The sequence below is a fragment of the Microcaecilia unicolor genome, chromosome 5, assembly GCF_901765095.1.
Source record: "Microcaecilia unicolor chromosome 5, aMicUni1.1, whole genome shotgun sequence".
Classification (NCBI taxonomy): Eukaryota; Metazoa; Chordata; class Amphibia; order Gymnophiona; family Siphonopidae; genus Microcaecilia; species Microcaecilia unicolor.
Genome location: NC_044035.1, coordinates 76,215,798 through 76,234,467, shown reverse-complemented (window position 1 = coordinate 76,234,467; position 18,670 = coordinate 76,215,798). Strand labels below are relative to the sequence as shown.

General features: G+C 42.4%; 1 protein-coding gene across 1 annotated transcript in view; it reads right to left on the bottom strand.

The window, feature by feature from the left end:
• BLNK (B cell linker) overlaps positions 1-18,670 on the bottom strand; it is a 370,897-nt gene that overhangs the window by 101,554 nt on the left and 250,673 nt on the right.

Sequence of the window (18,670 nt, the reverse complement as noted above, 5' to 3'; positions counted from 1 at the left end):
CTGTATTGATTCCACAATTTCATCAGTTATGATCTGATACCCTGGATCATTTGCATCACTGACATTCTCAACATCACAATCAGAGAATCCAGGAACCTGTAGAAGATCTTTGGCAATGTTTTTAAGGACATCATCTTATTATCTCTCTCTGTTTCTTTCCGATTTGTTTAGAATTATGTTCCACACATTTTTCAGGGTTTGGTTTTTAACCTGATTCCAAGCGTCAGCAACTATGTATGAACAATCTTTATGTTCAGTTCTCTTATCATGCCACATTCATTTTTTTATGTCAGCCCAAATAAGTTTTTGTAGTATTTGTTTCATGTAAAGTCGTTTCAATGAAATGATAACTCCTTGATCCGCTGGCTGCATTACAGATGTCACATTTTGTGGCAAAAAAAAAAAGCAGCACTTTGAATCTACCTTCCTTTCACTCTAAGCTTTCTGCTATAGGATGTGAAGGTGCATTGTCCAAAAATAAAATAATGTCAGTGGCGTACCTAGGGTAGTTGACACCCGGGGCCGGTCATTTTTTAACTCCCCCCCCCCCCCCCCCAAATCCAGTACTAGGCATACCGAGAATACAAAACATCAGGACCTATAGAGCGATTCTACCATACCATAAGCAGTCATTTCTACGAGTCACACAAGGAAAAGGAAAGCATCTTAAGCACTACAGTGAGCACTAGAACATCAATTCACCTATTGTAAAACGAAAACAGACAGATTAGTACAGATCGTCGATCCTGCACAGTCAATGCCAACCGAAAGCCATGTCTTTTTCACAAATAGATACACCCTAATCCACTATAGAATAAGTAATCATAAACTTTCTATTTAGACAAAAATTAAACTGAACCCCAAGATGCCAGACTCTGCATACAATGCAACACCACAGAAACAGAAAACGTCCCCTAGTACTGTGCAAAATATAAAGACAGCAGATGTAAATTTGAAAAAACTAACAAATACCAATCCATCCACCATTTACCCCAGTCTGCCCTCTTTCTCTCTCCCCCTTCCACCCACCATCTGCCCTTTCTCTCTGCTCCTTCAATCCGTCTGCCCTCCCTCTCCCATCCAAGGTCTGCCCTCCCTCACACTCCCCACTTCCATCCAGGGTCTGCCCCCTCTCTTTCTGCCCCCTCTTTTCAGCCCCCTTATTCCACCTGCCCCTAGTTCCAGCCTCAGCCCACATCTCCCACCTGCCCCCCTTTTCAGCCCCACTATCCCACCAGTCCCCAGCCCTTTTCTCCCATCAGTCCCGAGCTTCAGCCCCAGCCAGTTCTCCCTGTCCCCTTTAAAGCCCCAGTTTCAGCCCTGCCCCGTTTCAGCCCCCAGTTCCAGTACTAGCCCCCTTATCCCAATTACCCTCCTTTTCAGCCCCCAGTTCCAGCCCCCTTCATCCACCACATGCCTTGCATCCCCCCTTTTCAGCCCCAGACCCATTCTCCCACCTGCCCCAGGCATGGACCCATTTTCCCTCCTGCCCCCTTGTCAGACCCCCAGACCCCTTCTCCCATCTGAGCACTCCCCTCCCACTCCCCTTCTCCCCTATAACCACCCTCACCCTCCCCAATCCCTTCTCCCCTCTGAGCTCCCCAATCCCTTCTCCTCTCTAAGCACCCTCCCCAATCCCTTCTCCCCTATGAGCACCCCCCCTCTCCAATCCCCTTCTCCCCTCTGAGCACCCTCCCCAACCCCCTTCTCCCCCATCCCCTCCTCCCCTCTGAGTTCCCCCACCCTCCCCAATCCCCTTCTTCCCTCTGAGCCCCCTCTCCATCGAGAGGCCTGAGCCCTCTTCACCCTAAAGCCACCACTCTGCTTTTTTTTTTTTTAATCTGTGCAGTGATGCAGGCAGCGCCTCGCGTCTGCCCTGCATGAACTGAAAAGAGGAAATTGCTTTGCTGACGTCGGGCCTTCCCTCGCTTGTTGTCCCGCCCTCTTTTGAGGTAACTTCCTATTTCCTCGAGGGCGGGACAACAAGCGAGGGAAAGGCCCGACGTCAGCAAAGCGATTTCCTCTTTTCAGTTCATGCAGGGCAGACGCGAGGCGCTGCCTGCATCGGCGATCGCTGCATGGATTTTAAATAAAAAGCTGTCAGCTCTCGCGGAGCACCCCCCACCTGCTGACACCCGGGGCGGACCGCCCCCACCCCCTTGGTACGCCACTGAATAATGTGTCCATCTTTTCTGGTAAGAAGCTGAAATCTTTTCACTTCCAGTATGAAGTGTCGTACCAGTCAAGGAAAACACCACAACTTTTGAATAAATTCCTAAAAGGAAAGTCCATAAGCCATTATTAAGATGGACTTGGGGAAAATCCACTGCTCTTTCTAGGATAAGCAGCATAAAATGTACTGTCTTGGGATCTTGCCAGATACTTGTAACCTGGATTGGCCACTGTTGGAAACATGATACTGGCCTTCATGGACTTCGGTCTGTCACAGAATAGCACGCACTTATGTTCTTATGTAACTCACCCAGGTTTTTTTGTTTTTTGGCTTCTGTACACAGTGGAAGGTTATGTGTGTTTTGAATGAACAAGGATTTTAGATTTACCATATCAGCAATTAACTCCAACTTATGACTAACGGTTACATTTCCCCCAACCAACAAGTGTGAATGTTCTTTAGATGACTTGAATCCAGGAGCAGATGCTCTTTGTGACAAACCAGAAATTTACTGGGGGGGCGATTTCCAGTTCAGACCCATTTCATCTGCATTATAAACATAATAAGGGTCATAGTTCTCGGTAAGGCCATTAAATTGAACAAGAAAGTCATTAGCAGTGGTAAATTTGTGGAAAGTTTTCCACCATGGATTTCAATTTACCTTATTCTGTGGCAGTGCTTGAAATTTTGAAGCCATCCAGTGCTGGCTTTGAAGTCTGAGTCCCCCTGAGTGCTTACTGAAAACATTGACTTTGCGGCTAATAGCAGGCCAGAAATTGGATGGCCCAACAATCTTATTTTGCAGGAACCAAAAGGTGTAAGAGCTTTATCTACCTGTTCAATAGGTGTCCTTTCATGTTTTTTCTGGAACAACTCCCTCTTTTTTCAAGAACGGAGACAAAGTTTTTTTGATGCCATTTTTAACACTGCTGCGTCCCCTGCTCTCTATTTTTTGGTGTGAATTCGAAAGGGCAATACTTTCTCTGCTGGTGCAAGTCCAGGAGGAAAAGGAAGGGCAGGGCCTTTCTCTGCTGCGTCCCTGCTCCTGTTTACGTCATTTCCTGTAGCAGACTGTGCAGATGATTGGCTGGGAAGGTACAGGACTGTTCTACCTGGTAGGTTTACAAGGGGGGAGCGGATGGACATAGTCCTACTCTAGCCAAACTGGTGCAGATAATTTGGACATCCAGATAATCAGCATCATACTGTATTTGAGATTTAGATACAAAACCAAACATATAAATAAATAGATGAATTGTCAATGGCAGAATGGCCGTATAATTTTATATGGTTAACTTACCTGGAGATGAGCTTAGGGTGTTAGAGTGAGGCAAAATTCTGCTGTTCTCCAAATAACTAATGCATCTAAGCTGCAGCAGCCCAAAAGCAGGTATAGCTTTCTGTGGATAACTTATCCATACAAAATGCAATACATGTACATATACAGAAGCAGCTTGTTTCTGTTTACTGCTGCTGAATACACATATGGGGCCAGATTTTGTAAATGGCATCTAAAATCTAGATGCATCCAAAAACACTTAGTGCTATTCTATATAATGTGCCTAAAGCTAGGTGTGATGTATAGAATAGCGCATAGGGCCAGGAAATGAGCTTATATTTAGGCACAGCCATTTACACCACTAAAAACCTGGTGTAAATACCCACTCCTAAATGTAGACGTGTTCTCCCAAATTCTATAACAACGCTCGTAAATTTGAATAATGCCTCGACACGCCGACATTCCTCCGATGGCCACATCCCCTCTTCAGCTACGCATGTTAGAATTTATTAACGCCTCTTTTTAGAATATGACTAAAAAGAAGAACACCTAAATTCCAATTACTGCCAATTAGGAATAATGATTGCTGGTTGTCAGCCACTTATCACTGATTGATTCATTACTCAAGTACTGTGCGTAAATTGGGCGTGCTCCATATTTAATACACATTACTTGCCGTGTCTTATATAGGATTCAGTGGATAACTTTGTACAGACATTTGTGCAAAGTTATACCTGTTCTTTGGCTGCTGAGCAGCTGAATTTTTCTGTTTCCCATATATTTTTAATTCTGTCCCAGAATGCTCCTAAGCTTACTGCCTTTCAGATGGATAAAAATTCTTACCATCCAGCAACTCAAATAGCCACAATTTATGTTCCCCACTGACCAAAGTAAAAAAAAATAATATTTACTTGGACAGTACCAGCTGCTGACCCCCATAAGTTTTGAATATTGACCCAATGTACTTTTGAGACCATCTTGTTCTGCTACACCTTTGTATTTCCAGCTTATTCTGACAGAGCTGGGACATGGTGCCATGAGCCTCCAACCAGATTTTTCTCAATCAGCCGTGACAATTTTCAGCTGGGGCCCCTACACCAGTCCTCCTTCCAGAACGCTGGAATCATGGGCTCTAAAATTTAGATGCTGCAATTGCATGATTGTTCAGACTTCCTCACCCAGGGGCTGTGAATACCACATCCACAGCATTTCTAACCCTGGCCAACCCAGGGAGCAGAAGGCCTAAACCAACAATCAAACCAAGCTCAACTGATTAGTCAAATGGGTATATTTTAAGCATCAATGTATAAAGATATCTGATTTTATGACTGTGAAATCTTAAAATACCACAGGGAGAGAGTATTTATACCACACCCTAACTTATATAGTTGTGAGAAGGTGCCAACTAGTGGTTACTATAAAACTCCAAGGCCCAGGGAAACCAGGATTCAAATTCCACTTCTCCACAGACATCCCATTTAGTCTTGGACAAATGACTCTCATTACTTCTTTGGGGAAGGAATTTATTGTACCTTGTACTTGAATTCTGAAAACAAAAAACAACACCCCACCATACTCTATGCATTTTTGGAAACAGGGCCAGCCCTAAACAGGGCCCCACTCTCCTAGGGGCCCAGTGCCTGAGTCAGCTTTGCAACTGGTGGCTGACCAAAAGTTAAAGCTTCTTTTCCCTACCCATCTCCATGCCAGTGGCGTTCCTAGCTTGTTTGCCACCCGGGGCGCCCCCCCCCCCCCCGGTGTGTCACCTTCTGAAGTGCAACACCCTCCCTGAAGCGTATCATACCCCATTGAACCGCATCACCAGACCTTTCCTCCCAGCAAGGGGGTGTGCGGAGCAGGTGCATGGTTGTCGGCTCTGCCAGTCCCCTGCCCCAGAACAGGAAGTAACATTAAAGGGGGCAGGGGACTGGCAGAGCCGACAACCATGCACCTGCTCTGCACACTCCTTTGCTGCCTGCACCCAGGGCGGACCATCTCCACTGCCCCGTCCTTGGTATATTACTGCTTCCTTCTCCCCTCCCTTGGTAATCATGCTTCTCAGCACTGATGCTCTATTAATTTTCCCAACACACCACTGGCCAGTCCCTACATCTCCTTCATCTCATTAGTTGCCCCTGCTTTGGTTTCACGCTTCTCAGATTGATAGCACCATTGCCTTTTTGGTCCAGGGTATCCCAACTTGTAGGAGGTGTATTGGTGTTATAGCGCCTGTTACTATATTTGCAACGCTTCTTTCCATAGAAAGGATTGTTGCTGTGTTAACACTTGGTATTAGTGTTGTGATGGTACAGCAGGCTTGCTAAAGGCTCCGAGTTATTTTCTTGTACAGGGTTTTGCGGTACATCACAATGTGCTTGGAAGGGATTTGCTTTGTGGTTAATAAGATCTGGATCCTTGAATACTGTGTGCAGTTCTGGCTGTCCATTTAGTGTGACTAGAAATAGTACAGAGAAGAGTGACAGAAATGATAAAAGGACAGAAAACCTCCCTTACAAAGAAAGGCTGAATAGGTTAGGATGCTTCACACGGAGAAAACAAAGCTGAGGAGAGGTTACTTATCCTTTCAGTTAGTAAAAAGACTCAATGACATGCCATGAGATTATGAGATACTAGATATAAAATATTTGAAAAAGTATTTTTCACTCAACACTCAAGCTGTGGAATTTGTTGCCAGAGGATGTGGACAAGGCAGCTAGCATAGCTGGGTTTAGACAAGTTCCTGGAGGAACATTATTAGCCATATATACCTGGGAAAGCCACTGCACATCTCTGGGAATGAGCCACAAGGAATGGATCTACTCTTTGGGAATCTGCCAGATATTTGTGATGTGAATCAGCCACTGCTGAAGACAGGATGCTGGTCTCAATGAACCTTCAGTCTGACCTAGTTATGTCACATCTTATGTTCTTTACCTAATTACAGCAGTTTAAAATAATAAACAAAATCCTTTTCCATTCCTTACTTGCACAATATAGAAGAGATTACTAATCAGGTAGGTAGAGGTGATGGGTCAGTTCTGGTAAAGGGTAAGGATCATATCCATACAGATCTAGGAGTCACTCTTTTGGGACCACTGTCACTCTTGTGTCTACTTATAGAAACATAGAAACATGACGGCAGATAAAGGCCATATGACCCATTCAGTCTGCCCATCCTCTGTAACCTCTAATTCTTCCTGCTCCTAAGCGATCCCACATGTTTATTCCATGCCTTTTTAAATTCTGGAACAGTCCTCGACTCCACCACCTCCACCGAGAGGCCATTCCAAGCCTCCACCACCCTTTCTGTGAAATAATACTTCCTTTGGTTACTCCTAAGCCTATTCCCTCTTAACTTTGTCATATGCCCCCTCATTCCAGAGCTGTCCTTCATTTGAAAAAGGCTCTCTTCCTGTACATAAATGCCATTGAGATATTTAAACATTTCTATCATGTCCCCTCTCTCCCAACGTATACATGTTGAGGTTCATAAGCCTGTCCCTATAATTTTTGCATTCAAGACCACTTACTAATTTCATAGCCGCCCTCTGGACCAACTACATCCTGTTTATATCTTTCCGTACGTGCGGTCTCCAGAACTGCACGCAGTACTCCAAATGAGGCCTCACCAGAGACTTATACAATGGCACCATCACCTCCTTTTTCCTGCTGGTCATGCCTCTCTATGCACCAAAGCATCCATCTGGCTTTGGCCGTCGCTTTTTCTATCTGTTTGAAAGCTTTAAGGTCATCAGACACAATCATCCCCAAGTCCCGCTCTTCCTTCGCACACTGAAGCACTACACCTCCTATACTGTACCGTTCCCTCGGATTTTTGCGACCCAAGTGCATGACCCTGCATTTTTTGGGATTAAACCTTAGTTGCCAAATATCGGTCCATTCCTCTAGCTTCGCTAGGTCCTTCCTCACATCATTCACACCTTCCAGGGTGTCCACCCTGTTGCAGAGTTTAGTATCATCTGTAAAGAGACAAACCTTACCAGACAGCCCTTCTGCAATATCACTCACAAAGATGTTAAAGAGAGCCGGCCCTAGGACCGATCCCTGCGGTACTCCACTGATGGCATCCTTTTCTTCAGAGCAAGCTCCCATTTACCACCATGTCTCCTACCAGTCAACCAATTTTTTACCCAATCAGTTACTCTAGGTCCCACACCAAGGGCACTCAATTTATTTATCAGTCACCTGTGCGGAACCGTGTCAAAGGCTTTGCTGAAATCAAAGTATACCACATCAAGCACCCCTCCCATATCCAACTGTTTGGTCACCCAGTCGAAGAAGACAGTCAGATTCGTCTGACATGACCTGCCACTAGTGAAGCCATGCTGCCTCGGGTCCCACATTCCATGTAGTTCAAGAAATGTCACAATCCTCCTCTTTAGAAGCGTTTCCATTAGTTTACTCACCACTGAGGTCAGACTGACAGGTCTGTAATTCCCTACCTCCTCCTTACTTCCACTCTTGTGCAAAGGAACCACATCCGCCCTCCTTGTTTATTATAGATAGTAAACAATAATGATGCTATATTTTAAATGAGAAAAAAATTCACATTTAAGAGAAAAGTTTCTCACCTTGGGGTGTATTGTGTTGTATATAGGGTGAGGCTGTACATTTTCACTGAAGCAGGGTTCCACAAGATACTGCAATACATATTCTTTATTTGTGGGTCTGTTTTTGTCTTTGCAGTTTTATCCTGGCCATATATGGCAAATTGCTTGATGCTGGCTCTAATTAAAATGCTTATGAAAGTACATCAAATGCTAAAACAATATAGGAAGTAGTAGAAATGTATTTTCTGCATTTGTACCCCACATTTTCCAACCAAAATTTAGTTCTATGTGGCTTACATTTTACATCAATTCAGAATATTACATTGTTGTTGGAAGTGTCCATGTGTCTTCGGCCCATTTCTGATTGTAGTTTGTGGTATGTTATTTTTGTCTAGTGGCATCGAATAGCAATTTGTGTTTTCAGAAAGGTAGGTAGTCGGTCATGTGTTTTAGGACTCTCAGTAGTGTGTTCCATATCTTGGGGCAGATGTACGTGAAGTTGGTCGAGTATGCAGATTTGTAGTTAATGCCTTGACATTTTGGGTAGTGTAGGGTGAGATAGGTTCATGCACCTTTTATTCCGTTGCATGTAGGCAGTTTTTTTTAGGTTAGTCATGTATTCAGGTACAAGCCAAAAAGTTTTCTGTAAGCCAGGGTGCAAATCTTAAAGGATATATGTGCTTTGATGGGTAGCCACTGTAATTTTTGGAGTAGTGGTTTTGCACTTTTGAATCGATTTGTTCCAAGTATTAATCTAGCTGCTGTATTTTGTGTTTTTGCAGTTTCTTTAGTAGTTGTTCCTGGCATCCTGCATAAATGCCATTGCATTGGGCAAAGACCAAGGATTGGACTAAAGTGCAGAATACATCTCTTGGGAAGTAGTTTGTTTTATCTGCTTCAGTTTTCATAAAGTTTGGAACATTTTCTTCATTGTGGTTGAGATTTGGTTGTTGAATGATAGGTAGTGGTCTATGGTGACTCCTAGGACTTTTAGGTTGTCAGATATTGGGAGTGATGTTGATGGCATTGATGTTTGTGAAGCAATCAGTGTTGTGTGATGATGCGAGTACCAGGCAGTGTGTTTTTTTCCTTGTTTAGATTAAGCATAAAATGATGATGCCCAGGATTCCATTATGTTTATGCCATCACTAATTCTGGTTGCAATTTCATGCAGGTTCTTCTTAAATGGTATGTATCGGCGTATATGAGGGGGTTAAATCCTTGTTTGGATAGTGTACAAGGCAAGGGGGGCAATCATCAGATTGAAAAGAGTTGGTGAGAGTGGCGATCCTTGGGGAACCACACATTCTGCTTTCCATGGGGGGGCAGGAAGTGGTTTTCACTTGGTAGGATCTTTTGGTAAGGAGGCTTGGAGGCATATTTTCAAAGCACTTTGGGAGGCTAAGTTCCATAGGTTTCTATGGAACTTTGGGAGGCTAAGTGCTTTGAAAATGAGCCTGCTAGTATCTAATAAGCACCTTTCCACCAATGCCAATGTTATCAAGTATTCTTTTGAGGATTTGATGGTCAACCATGTCGAATACACTTGACATGTCAAATTGTAGTAGGAGAATGCTTTAACCAGTTGAATTTCTTTTTTGAAGTTAGCTAGTAATGTAATAAGCACTGTTTCAGTACTATGATGGGGTCTGAAAGCTGATTGGGATTCATGTAGTATAGAGAATTTGTAAATGTAGTCAGTTGGTTTGCCACTATTTCTTCCATTATTTTAGGTGTTAGAGGTATGGATGCTACTGGTCTGTAGTTCAAAATGGCATCCTTTGGTATTGGTGTGAGTAGTATAGTGCCTTTTTTCTGTGGGAAACCTTCTTGGAACACGTAATGTAGGTGTGAGTTAAGTTGGTTAATGAATCGGTCCAAGGCTACTTTTAGTATGTGGTTAGGACATATGTCTAGCTTACAGTAGGTGGAGGAGAATTTTCTTTGCGCTTGTACTACTGTCTCATATGTGGGTTTTGCGAAGGTGGACCATGTCCTGTCTGCTGGAGCTTCTTCTGGGGAGTGATCTAGTGCGACAATGAGGATTTCAAAGTTTGAGTCATCTTGTGTTGAGATCCTTAAAGGATCTTATCTTCAAAGAATCTGGCAAGGTCATTTGCTGACAGGGAATCTTCATTCGCTGTCATCAAGTTCTTGGTGTTCAAAAGATTATTTATAAGTTTGTATAATTTCTTTGTGTCTTTGTAGCCTGAGCCTGCTTGTTTATAGAATTTCAATTTAGCCCATCTAATTTTAACTTACATAATCTGTTTCAAGCTTCCTTCCATGTGATTTTATTTGTTTCAATTTTTTTTTTCCCATGCTCGTTCTAGTCTTCTGCAGAGGGGTTTCATTATTTTTAGGTCTTCAATGAACCAAGGGACTGCCTCTGTCTGAATGTTTTCATAGAATTATTTTGTCCAGTTTTTTGGTGCTTCTTTCATCCCATTCTGATAGGAATTCTTCTGTGTTGGTTGTTGGTGACCATTGGTCTTCGTATATGGCCGTCCAAAATTTAGTTACATCAAATCTTTTCTCGTGATTTGTATGGCATTCATGATTGTGTTGGGCTAGGTTTGTATTCTTTCCAATAGAGGGTCATGTTAAGTTTAAAGTGACAAGACCAGGGAGTGTCACGTCCATTTTGGGTTCTGTATTTTGAAGTTGTCATCTTGTGAGAATTTAAAGGCTATTAGGTCTTTGGCCACTCGATTTCAACAGAAACCAAAATCATAAACGCAACTACTTCTTCCACTCCATCCCCCTGACCATAAAAGCCCCCTTCCCAGAGGCAACCTCCCCACGATCACTGTTCCAGCAGCCCCTTTTCTCATCTGGCCACCCCTAGGCCCTCCATGAGCCTACCGTAGTGAAATCTAGTGACCTCTTTGGGAGCAGGAATGAACCCCACTTGTTCCTGCCCCATGACACTGCTTCCTTGAAGTGGCATTTTTGGCCAAAACCCAGATTTCAGGTTGGTTTCAGTGCCGAATCCAAAATGAAATTTGGTCCGCCTCTAAAGTCTTTCATAATGTATAGTTCATTTGCTGGTGCAAAAGTCACCTGCCAAGTGGCCACATTTCAGCTTGCGCCTGCTTCAGGAGCAAATGATGTTAGCTTAAATGGGGACTCTCAAATTTAATTGTCAAAACATCAGCAGTGAGATCTAGTCAATTGCTTTCTGCAGTTCAAAAACTATACTGAGCAAATGGGCATACCCACATGGCTCACACAGCATTTGAAGCAGGTGCAAGCCGAAATGCGGCCACGTTAGGCAGGTGGCTTTTGTACCAGCAAATGAACCATACGTTATTAAAGACTTTTTACCATACTGTTTTGTTTTCTTGCTTTTTTTTTTTCCAATTCTATTTTCTGACTGTGGACTGTCTGTTGGTTTTGTCACTTCTCTTTAATGTATCTAATCTTATGTGTCCAGACCCACCTCTTATGGCATCCCTTGAAGTTCTAAGTCTTTAACACTGAGATATTTCAGTATGGAATGCTGGTAATTATGCAGACACAGCTCATTATGTGGTCTGTCAGCTTTGTAAGTTCTCAGCTACCAGTACAGAACAGTACTGGTAGCTGAGATCTTAAATAGCAGAGAATGTTGATTTAAAATGTGTCTTCCATTCAGGAGCATGCCCAGAGGGGAAAGTTAAGAAGCTGAAAGAACAGTGTAAAAATGAGACAAATAACCCTAAATTAAAAAAAAAAAGAAAGAGCAGCCTGAAAACAGATTTAAAGCCTGTCTCCATAGTAGCATTCAGGCAGACTACCACTGCTAAAACGTATTGCTTCACCTTGCCTCTTCCAGAGCTGTGCTCTACATTCTGCCTGAAAGTTCCATCAAGTTTGTGGCAGGTAGAAAGAGGACAAGGGAGCTGCAAGCCCTGGTGGGATTTCCTGTTAGCACACCACATGACCTCTGGGAATAATCGGAGGCTTTGTGAAGAAAAAGAAAAAAAAAAACAGGAAGGAAGAACAGGAAACCCACAGGATCCAATGTAAACGTGAAATTATACAGTCTGTTTATTCCACTTATTCCCACTGGCACCCTTATGAGTAGCAAACCTAAACAGAGACCAAAGAATGAATGGCAATTGACAATGAATTACAATTTTCTATGGAATCAATGTTTTTCGGCGGAACATTTTACAGAAGCAGAGCAGTTCACAATGGGTAAAATAAATAACATTTAAGCAGCAGAAGAGAGGAAGAAAAAAAAAAGTCAGGAGGCTCTATGTGTCCTCAATTACAAGGCTATAGGTTGAGCGCCTTCCATCACTGGAAATAAAATCACATTAGGGATCTTTTTACAAAGATGTGGTTAAAAACAGCCATAGCATGCCCTTATGTCATTTTTACTGTGGCCATAAAATAGCCTATTTTCTGTCTTTTGCATTATTGGCTATGCACTCATATTGCCATTAGTGTGCAGCCCATTTTTAAAAAGTACCGTCTGACTGCCACTCATTTTGTAAGCAGTAAGGGCTCATGCTGTATTTAGTGCATGGTAATATAGATGTTCTAACTCAATTAGTGCAGGAATGCCCACACTTCACCCCTGACTTGCCTCCGCAAAAAAAAAATAAAAATAAATAAAATATATATATATATGTATATTTTTTTTAAGGGAAAGGGGATGGGACTTGATATACTTTATATAATATATACAGATACTTGTTTTGCACCTAGGGCAATGGAGGGTTAAGTGACTTGCCCAGAGTCACAAGGAGCTGCAGTGGGAATCAAACCCAGTTCCCCAGGATCAAAGTCCACTGCACTAACCACTAGGCTACTCCTCCACTCCAGCATGTGGTTATCACATGCAACTTTCAAAGTTACTGCAGGATTCCTGAGCATGTCCCAGGGTACTCCATTTTCAATTCTGTTAAGCATACATTAGCACCTAATGCAGTGTAGTGAAAGGACCCCATTAGTTTGGAGTACTTTATTTAATCTATAGCTTTTGTCTCTAGCAATAGAGTCAATATTCAAAGTGATTTCACCTGCCAAAAACAGCTCCTGGCTTGTTAAATTCCTTGTTCAGGGTTTTTTATTGTGTGTGGGTGGAATCAGCACTTGGTTAAGTTTAGCGGTTAAATTGGACTGCATAAAAGTCAGTCCTATCTTTACGCAGTGTCGCTTATTTATTAATAATATTTATTAGGATTTATTTACCGCCTTTTTGATGGAATTCACTCAAGGTGGTGTACAACAAGAATAAATCAAACATGAGCAAAAGACAATTACAGCAGCAAAAATATTCAAATAACAATACAAAGTATGACATATAGGCATATTTTCAAAGCACTTTGGGAGGCTAAGTTCCATAGGTTTCTATGGAACTTTGGGAGGCTAAGTGCTTTGAAAATGAGCCTGACAGTATACTACTTACAGTGTCAACACAATCCGTAATAAAATATTTTAATAGACAGAGTAGTGTATAAGCAAAGATGGAACATACAGATAGGAAAGAGAGTAAGAGGAGTTAGAAAATAAGGGGACTAATTTAAAGAAGTTGCACATGAGGTCAGAGAGGTGATTAATTATCTCAGTTAGGGTAGGTGTGGATAAACATGACTTGCTTCAGTATGTCGTGTGTGTGTGTGTGTGTGTGTGTGTGCGTGTGACTAACAAGTTAGTTACTTCTTCCATTAAAGACCTGGTTGAAGAGCCAAGCTTTCACCTGCTTCCTGAAGTACAGATAGTCTTGTGTTAAGTGCAGCCTTTTAGGAAGTGCATTCCACAGTGTGGGCTACTCTGGAGAAGGCTCGCTTGTGGGTATTGCCATCCTGTAATGTCTTTTGGAGAGGGTGTGGTTATGGATATTCCTTGTGAGGACATTAGTGTAGAGGGTGATCCTGTTCTTCAAGTTCTCTGGGCCATTTCACAGTAAGTACTGCCATACTGGGACAGACCGAAGGTCCAGGCCAATCCAGGTCACAGGTACCTGGCAAGATCCCAAAAAAGTATAATACATTTTATGCTGCTTATCCTAGAAATAAGCAGTGGATTTCCCCAAGTCCATTTTTTTAATGGTTTATGGGTTTTTCCTTTAAGAGTTCTAGTGTTTTTGGAAACAGTAAAATGATTCACTTCTACCCGTTTCACTCCACTCATTATTTTATAGACCTCTATCATATCTCCCCTCAGCCGTCTTTTCTCCAAGCTGAAGATCCCTAGCCGCTTCAGCCTTTCCTCCTAGGGAAATCTTCCCATCCCCTTTATCATTTTCGTTGCCCTTCTCCGTACCTTTTCTAATTCCACTATATCTTTTTTGAGATGCGGCAACCAGAATTGAACACAATATTTGAGGTGCGGTCGCACCATGGAGCGATACAAAGGCATTATACTATTCTCATTTTTGTTTTCCATTCCTTTTATAATTCCTTTAAGGGCCTTGAAGATGAGAGTTTTAAATTTATCCCTGTATTGTTCTGGTAGACAGTGAAGTTTTTGCAAAAATGGTGTGATGTGGTCATGTCGCTTGCAACCTTTTATTAGTCTTGCTGCAGCATTCTGAATCAGGTGGAGCTGGTGCAGACCCTTTGTAGTCAGACCAGTGTAGAGTGGATTATGGTAATCCACTCGATGTTATCATGGCATGCATAGCTGCGATAAGATTTGCCTTCTCAATGTTAAGGAGAGAGGCAGCATAGTTGTCGCAAATAGTAGAAGCAACTCTTGAAGGTTGCTTGGATTTGGGGAATCAGAGTAAGTGTTGAATCTAACTGTATTCCAATGTTCCTGACTTGTGATTTTAGGGGGAATTTGTACTTTCCAAAAGAGATTTTGATATCAATTATGTATCCATTTGTGTTAGTGACCTAGGGAAGTTTGGTTTTTACTTGGGATCAGGCAAAGTTTGTTTTATTTAGTCCATTCTTGAATTGACAGATAGGTAATCAATTTATTCAAGACTGCAGGGTAAGTCAGATTCAATGGGTATGAGTACCTGCACATCATCCATGTAGATGTGGAATGGGCTTCAATGGCATCTCCAGGAGTTGGGAAGCAGGCATACTTCTACTCTCTGTGCCCCAAAATTGTTAGGGAGAGATAGAGATTAATGAAGAAGTTGAACCTATGCAGAGTGCCAGATACAACTCTGGTCACCTTGTTGGGCAGACTGGATGGACCATTCAGGTCTTTATATGCTAACATTTACTATGTTGCTATGGGACTCATTTTAGAAAGAGGAAAAAAATGTCCAAAAATTGGCATAAACTGGCAGATGAATGCTTTTCTTGCCACATCAAAATCGGTATTTTCAAAACCTATTTTCCAGATGTTTTTCTATGCTGTTCACTTGCAGTGCATCCAAATCTGAAGGGGGCATGTTAAGGGTGGGATATGAGCATTTCTAATACTTGACATTTTTCAGCCATAATGGAACAAATCAAAAACATCCAGTACTAAAACTAAGATGTTTTGAGCTAGACCTGTTTTAATAACAACTAAGCCATAAAAAAGGGCCCTAAATGACCAGATAACTACTGAAGGAATAAAGGAATGACACCCCCCCTTGCTCCCCTAGTGGTCACTCACCCCCTCCTACCCCCAAAAGATGTGAAAGAAACCGTACAAACCAGCATCTAAGACAGCCTCAGATGTTATAGCCAGTCCTATTAGAGCAGCAAGTGGGTCCCTGGAGTAGCCTAGTGGCCGGTGCAGTGCACTATGGAGAAGGGGGCCCAGGCCATAATCCACTAACTGTTCCACTTGTGGTGGAAAGTGTGAGCCTTCCAAAACCCACCAAAAACCTACTGTGTGGCCAGTCAACTTAGAATGCTGGCTCCTCCTACATCCCAATGGCTTGATTTTGTGCATTTGTCACTTGGACATTAAGATAAACACACAGAACACAAAAACATCTAGCAAGTGACCATTTTCAAAAAAAGAAAATTGTTGTATTCACTATTCGGATTCTGGAAGTTTAGAGCAAAACACCCAAAGTTGGACTTAGATGTCATATTGAGAATGCCCCTCCACGTCACTTAAGTGCACCTTGCTCATGCTCTGCCCACAAGTATGGCCTACTTGCAATTTGAATTCATGCCATTAATGTGTATTAACAAACATTAACTGGTTATCATAGGTTTTATGAGTTCCTTAGATAGGCTCTCTTGACAGGCAAAATACCTCTCATACCTGAATGTAACTTACTCAGATTTGGAAAGGTAAGAATTAAATCTAAAATCCAAAATGTATTTTAAATGGTTTCAGGTTTACATGGGGAAAACCAACGCAAGAAAGGTGCATTTGCATGTTATTCCATGTTACTACTACTAATCATTTCTAAAGCGCTACTAGACGTACGCAGTGCTGTACACTTGAACATGAAGAGAAAGTCCCTGCTCGACAGAGTTTATAATCTAATTAGGACAGACAAGAGATAAGGGAATATTAAAGTGAGGATGATAAAATAAGGGCTCTGAACAAGTGAATAAGGGTTAGGAGTTAAAAGCAGCATCAAAAAAAGTGGGCTTTTAGCTTAGATTTGAAGACGTGTTCTTAAGAGGACAAGAAATGCAGAAACATTTGCAAGGGGATTTTTTGGGGGTCTGTCTGAAACAACTTACAAATACCACTTCTCTATTTTTTCTCCACTTACAAGGGGTTTCCACTTAAGCAAAAACTGAATAAACCAATCATATGGACTGATTTGTTTTTAATGTAGGAAACATAAAATCTACCTCTTCACCTTCCATACGTAGAAGGAAGACTTATATTCCGCCAGTCACAGTGTCGCTATGCTCATAATAGCCCTCTCAAGTCACTTCATTGGCTCCTTATCCATTTCCACATACAGTTCGTACTCCTTGTTTAATTCATTCTATTTACTTTCTATACCACCTTTACTGACTAGCAGACCAAGGTAGTGTACAACCTAAAATTACAATAGAGAATGAGAATGAAAAGGAACTACAATATCAAATAGGACAGATAAGACAAACACTCAGTAAAGAGGAGTGGCCTAGTGGTTAGAGTGGGTTCGATTCCCACTGCAGGCACAGGCAGCTCCTTGTGACTCTGGGCAAGTCACTTAACCCTCCATTGCCCCAGGTACAAATAAGTACCTGTATATAATACGTAAGCCGCATTGAGCCTGCCATGAGTGGGAAAGCGCGGGGTACAAATGTAATAAAAAAAAAAAACAGAAAGCTGAGAAAAAGGCAAAAGAGAGGGAGCAAAGTAGTGGCAGGAAACCCTGTGAATCGAGGAAAATAAATTAGTCTGTGGAAAAAGCACGAATGAAAAGTCAGGTTTTAAGATAAATTTTAAACTACTTTAGGGAGGATTGAGCAAGGGTTAATGGTGTGGAATTCCAAAGGACTGGGGTTATGAAATAGAAAGCTTGATGTCTGGTTGACTCAAGAGTAGCCTGTTTGGGATTAGGAAGGACAAGTCAATGATCATTCAAGGAATGGAGGAAGCATGAAGGAGCATAAGGAATAGTGAGGGATGAGAGATAATTGATCAGCCCAAGTGGAGGGCTTTGAAGGTGAAGGCTGTATAGGGAGAGGCGTGACCAGCAGAAGAAAAGAGGTGTTGATGCCCCTGTACAAGTCGTTGGTGAGGCCCCACCTGGAGTATTGTGTTCAGTTTTGGAGGCCGTATCTTGCTAAGGATGTAAAAAGAATTGAAGTGGTGCAAAGAAAAGCTACGAGGATGGTATGGGATTTACGTTACAAGACATATGAGGAGAGACTTGCTGACCTGGACATGTATACCCTGGAGGAAAGGAGAAACAGGGGTGATATGATACAGACGTTCAAATATTTGAAAGGTATTAATCCGCAAACGAACCTTTTCCGGAGATGGGAAGGCGGTAGAACGAGAGGGCATGAAATGAGATTGAAGGGGGGCAGACTTAAGAAAAATGACAGGAAGTATTTTTTCACGGAGAGGGTGGTGGATGCTTGGAATGCCCTCCCGTGGGAGGTGGTGGAGAGGAAAACAGTAACGGACAAACATGCGTGGGATAAACATAAAGGAATCCTGTTCAGAAGGAAGGGATCCTCAGGAGCTTAGCCTTGAATGGGTGTCAGAGACGATTGGGAGGCGGGGCTAGTGCTGGGCAGACTTATACGGTCTATGCCAGAGCCGGTGGTGGGAGGTGGGGCTGGTGGTTGGGAGCCGGGGATAGTACTGGGCGGACTTATACGGTCTGTGCCCTGAAAAAGACAGGTACAAATCAAGGTAAGGTGTACACAAAAAACTAGCACATATGAGTTTATCTTGTTGGGCAGACTGGATGGACCGTGCAGGTCTTTTTCTGCCATCATCTACTATGTTATGTTACTATGTTTGAGAAGAGTTTTATAAACAGTTCGTTGCTCAATGGGAAGCCAATGATGTTGTTTAAGTAAAGGGGAAACATGATCTGTGCACCTGGCATGACAGAGAAGACGGATGGCAATTTTATGGAGTGTTTTCATTAAATGGGATTTTGAACATCCTAGGTAAATAATATTGTAATAGTCTAGCCTAGAGATGACTAGTGAGACAATGAGGGAGTGAAATGTGGCCTGACTGAAGAAACGTTTAACTGAGCATAATTGACATAAAGTGAAAAACTCTGACTTACACACAGCAGAGATTTGTGGAAGGAATGAGAATTTTGAGTCCAAAGTAACT